This window comes from Rhinopithecus bieti, unplaced genomic scaffold, assembly GCF_001698545.2.
Source record: "Rhinopithecus bieti isolate Rb0 unplaced genomic scaffold, ASM169854v2 scaffold_2574, whole genome shotgun sequence".
Taxonomy (NCBI): Eukaryota; Metazoa; Chordata; class Mammalia; order Primates; family Cercopithecidae; genus Rhinopithecus; species Rhinopithecus bieti.
This window is the reverse complement of record NW_016804493.1, coordinates 341,072-346,117: the sequence shown is the minus strand read 5'-3', so window position 1 is coordinate 346,117 and position 5,046 is coordinate 341,072. Positions and strand designations below refer to the sequence as shown.

At 57.3% G+C, this 5,046-nt stretch overlaps 1 long non-coding RNA gene across 3 annotated transcripts in view; it reads left to right on the top strand.

The window, feature by feature from the left end:
- The first annotated feature begins 456 nt into the window (after positions 1-456).
- The window catches only part of LOC108527395 (uncharacterized), a 15,070-nt gene continuing 10,480 nt past the window's right edge, over positions 457-5,046 (top strand). For all 3 annotated transcript variants that reach the window (XR_001884796.1, XR_001884798.1, XR_001884797.1), the window contains exon 1: positions 457-614. This is a non-coding gene — a long non-coding RNA (uncharacterized LOC108527395). The remainder of the gene's footprint in view (positions 615-5,046) is intronic.

Here is a 5,046-nt window from a genome sequence, read left to right as displayed (position 1 = left end):
TAGGACTCGAGGCGGGCTACCAGAGGTCCTACAACCGCTAAGTGTTAGCAATGATGGGCGCTGTCAGCCCACTTGTGTTTGGTCTGCAGGGTAACATTTTCTAAGTCCTCCGGTCAGCCCCCTCCCTCTCCCCCCAGCTGCAAACCTTTGGCCCTCACGGCTCACCACTCTTATCAGACAGTACCCTCTTTGCTAAACAGGGAGCAGGCGCTAATGTCCTGTGTCACTCCCCTACACACACCTGCAGCTGTTCTCATTCTAGCTCTGTCCTCTTCTTGCCCTGTCCCACAGAAGAGACTTCCAACACCCCATCCCTGGGCACCTCTTCCCTCTCAGGCCCCTCTCTACCCGGCAGTCCCCACCCCCCACCCTGACACCTCCCCTCTTTGTCCTCACTCCCAGCCATTTCCATGGAAACACATTCACTGTGCTCCCCTTCCATCCGTTTCCCCTTTCCCCCTGGCCTCACCTCTGCCCTAGCCTCAGGCCTGGCTCACCAGCCCTCCCTCCCTCATGCACCCTGATGCCCGACTGCCGTGCCTCTCCAGACACCCGTTCTTCTGGCTCCCTCCTGCCTCTCGGGTCACTGGATCCCCCTCTTCTGCTCAGAAGTGGTAGGGTCCCTACTCCTCCCTCGACTCCTGGCTGTTCTTACTCTGCCTGCTCCGTGTCATTCGCCCTCACGTGGCCAGCAACCAAGTGCTGATGCCCCTTAGCCCTCTCTCCTGCCAGGTCCACTCTCCTGGGCTCTGTCCACCTGCATCAGCTGCCCGTGGCACAGCTGCTCTAGAGTGGACAGGGTTTGAAGCTGGAGACAGACTGAGATGCACACGCAGGTCTCTGCAGGCCTGCATGGAATGCTGCCATTCCCATTTCGAAGCTCTCGTGGGATGGGGGCTCACTCCCTCATGCCAAGAGAATCCGTATCTCTGCTTAGGAGAAAGCTCTCCCCTGGCACTGCCACTCAGCCTATCAGAGACCAGGAGGTAGAGCCACCTCTGGGATGGGCAGAGGGGGAAGTGCTGCTTCAACTCTTTCAAGTCAGGTGGCCCTGGGCAATTCCTTCTATTTTCTGAACTCAGTTTCCTGAGCCCCACAGGCCCCTCCAGCCCTAATATTCCAGAGCTGCAGGGAAGGTGTGGGAAGCAGGAGGTCTGTGGTGCAGGCTTTTCTCTGCCACTCGCAGCCCGTGTGGTTTTGGGAGACTCTCCACCTGTTTCCTCAGTTTCCCCATCTGAACAATGAGTAAGCTGGCCCTAGTATCTAAGGGGCTCCCCAGGTCCTGTCCTTTGTTTTGAATGTCACCTGGGTTGGGGAAGCTTGACCTCTTTCCCAACTAAAGCCAGCCTCAGACTGGTCATCCAAGAGTTGGGTGCACAACAGGTGGGAAATGGTGAGGGGAGGGGCAGGAGAGCTGCACTCCCTGGCCTGTAGCCTGGCCCCTCAGAGTGGATCCCCAGCTCAGTCACTTCAGAGGCAGCAACTGCTCCCTGTGTAGCAGACAGGGCCCCATCTCCACCCATTGTCACAGAATTCCTCTGAGCTGGCTGGGGAGGGACCCTATTTTACAGACAGGAAGACCAAGGCCCAAGGCAAGAAGGGGTCTGCCTAGACTCACACAGCTGGTCTGTAGCTAAGGTGGAACTCAGGGACTGTGAGAATTCCAAGGTGTCATGTCTCTTATCATTGACCATAGCAGCCCACCCCGCACAGGGTCATTGGGTCCCACCCCTCCCAGTGCAAAGTGGAAACTCAGGCCCAGAATGGTGCAGGGCTGTGCATTCTCCCCACTGACCTCAGCTGCACTGCACAGATAACTGACAAAGCCCCAAACCTCTTCCTGGCAGCCTCACTTGACGCCTAAAATCCCATCAGAGCCCCCATATTTGGGTAAAGCATGTATCCGGGGGCCCTTGTGATGAGAGGGGCAGAAAGACAAGAATTACAGGCATGTGCTATCCTCAGGCTCCCAGAACAGCCAAGAAGGAAGGAGCCTGGGGACCCATGAGGGGCCAGGGGGCCAGAAAGGGTGAGGCATTTGCCCGGGTTCCACAGCGGGTTGGGGCTCAGTCAGGCAGCAGACCCAGGAACTAGTAGTACCCATGCCCAGGTTGCCTGGCCCCACCCCCGCCCCTCCAGGCAGCCTCCTCTTGTATGTATGATCCTGGAAGGAAGGCCTGGAGTGGCAGGGCCAGTCCCTCCGGCTGATACGGCAGGTGGGGTGCACAGGAACGTCACCCCCCCCAACCTGAGTCGCCCTTCCAGAGGATGCCGCGGGCAGTGGCAGATTAATGGTGCGGAGGCCACTCATTTCCTGTGGCCGGGAGATGGGCCGCACCACACAGCCCCCCATTGTGGGCTGCCCTTATCTCGGGAAGTTCCGCCTGCCCCATCCGGAAGAGGCAGCTAGGCCCCCATACCCCTGGCCTCACCTTTCTTTGCCTTTTGGAAGCTGGGCTCGCAGGGCTCAGATCCTGCAGGCCTCAGTTTCCCTTCCTCCTGTGGGAAGCCTGGACTTGACCCTGGGGGCAATGGGGAGCCTGGAGGGCCCAGACTTGACCCTGGGAGCAGTGGGGAACCTGGAGGGTGGAGCAGGGTGGGGCCTGGTCTCATCTGGAGTTAAGAGAGGTAATTCTAGGGGCTTCAAGAATGAACTGGGAGGGGTGAGGCTGGAGGCAGTGAGTAGAGGGAGCCTGGCTGCACATGGAGGCCCAGCTGGGATGGGGAGGACAGGCCAGGGCACCGCATTTCTCTGCTTAGAACCTCCCTTTGAGTGTACACAGCCTCTGGTTCAGACACCCACTTTAGGAGGCAGCACAGGCACACACAGATTCCCCAGGAAGCCTTCCCTGACCGCCAGTTGGTCCAGGTCTCCCCAGCCAAATGGGGCTCAGCGCCCTGTGCTTTGCCTCAGACCGTTTAGACCCCTGAGCATCCTGTGTGGATGCAGATCTGTCTCCTTCATTAGACTGGACATGCCTGGATGGTGGAGACCCCCATGTCTCCAGGACTCACCCCACCCCTGGCCTCTCCAGCTTGGTGAGTTGGACCCACTAAACCTGGCTGCAGCCCAGCCCCCACCCCAGCCACATCTCCCTCCGCACAGGCTCTCAGAGTCCCCTCCCCACAGACCTGCCCTCTTGCTCCCATGCTTTTGGCCAAGTATGTCCCTCCACCCAGAATGCCCCTTCTACGTCTCCCCTGGCCAAATCCCAGCCATCATTAAGGGCTGTTCAGGTGCCACCACTCCTTGAAGCCTTGCTAGGCCCACCACTGATGCCAGGTAGTTCTGCAAATGCCTTTCTCCCTTTTCCACTGGAGCAGCTGCATTCAATAAATTCGTTTAAAGATTCCATAGCTTTTTAAAAGAAAATTTGAGACCATTCAATTTGTCCATCCCAACCCTTGAGAGATGAAGACACCAGTTCAACTGAGGTCTCATAAGAAGTCTAGAACAGATTTTCATTTTAACAGAGGAAGCTGTTGTCAGCTTCCAAGAATGAGTTCACCATTTCCCAATGACCAACAACCCAACAGCTCTGGGAGGGCAGCCGCAGGTCAGCAGGTGGTGGAGTGAGGACCTTGCTGGTGCACTCGCGCCTCCCATGACATCTGCCCCTCAGGAGTGGAGGAGAGGGAAGGATGGCCTCCCTGAGACCAGACAGACAACAAGCCTGTGCCCGGACCGCATAGATGAAGATGCTCAGGGGTTAGCAGAAAGCTCACAGATACTTTCACCTCCATTTCTTCCCTTCCCCGCTCACAACCTCCCTCTGGACAGTTACCTTTACACTCATTTTAGCAAAGAGGAAACTGGTTCCAAGAGCCTGAGTGACTTGTTCAAGGTCACCCAGAATGATGGAGGGGCTGGGAAGCCAACCCCAGTCTTCCTGCCCAGCTGAAAGTTGGCCAGTGTCAAAGCCCTGCCTGATGTCACCCACACACAGGAACGAATGATCTTATGTGTCTGCGGCTGGGGCTGGGGGGCCCCGTGACTCTGGGGAGATGCAGGGCAGGAGAAACCTACCACTGGGACGGAGTTTGAGTGGCTTTTCATTTCCCGGACTGGGTCCTGAAGTTAATGATTGACCTGCAGTTCTGTGCGCAGCCTGGCAAGTGCCCAGACTTGGGGGGGCTTGATCCCTGACACTCTGCCCTGAGGGGACTCTTAGAGGTTGGGGAAGGAAGCCAGCCTGGGCCAGGGTGGTGGCTCCATAAGGCCATGGCCATGGGAGCTGGCCTCGGTCACTGGGGGTGGTGGTACCTGCCCCCCACCACCCAGACGGGAGATAGGGAAGAAGGTGGGGGGCAGCACGGAGGGTCAGGAAGGGGTGGTGGAGGAACATGATCCTCTCGGTGCCAATGCCCTGGGCATAGTGGATCTGGAGATGAATGAATCCCTTCCTGACAGTGATGGTGTTATCCCAGCCTGCTCCCAGCCCTGGCAGTCTTCAGGGTAGGCCTCAGGCTGCTTCATCTCAGGTGGAAGATAGTGGGCAACTTGGCCATACATACCCAAAGGCATTATTTGAAAGTCGGGATGCGGGCGGAGAGGTGGCTCACGCCTGTAATCCCAGCACTTCGGGAGGCCAAGGTGGGCCAATCACCTGAGGTCAGGAGTTCGAGACCAGCCTAGCCAATATGGCAAAACCTAGTCTCTATTAAAAATATAAAAATTAGCTGGGTGCTGTGGCATGCACCTGTAATCCCAGCTACTTGGGAGGCTGAGGTAGGAGAATGGCTTAAACCCAGGAGGCGCAGGTTGCAGTGAGCCAAGATCATGCCACTGCACTCTAGCCCGGGAGACAGAGTAAGATTCCATTAAAAAAAAAAAAAAAGTCGGGATGCCAGCATAATCTGGGCAAAAGATGGTGGGCCGTGGGCAGTGGGAATGACTGACAATTGTCATGATCTCCTGATGGCCCCTAGCCTACAGAGGAGAAAGCCTGGTTCACCCAGCAGCACATCTGGGGTGTAGCTGGGTCCTGAGGCAAACCTAGAGAGCTGTCCTCAGCCCCTCCACTGGAGCCCGTGTGTTTTGAGAAC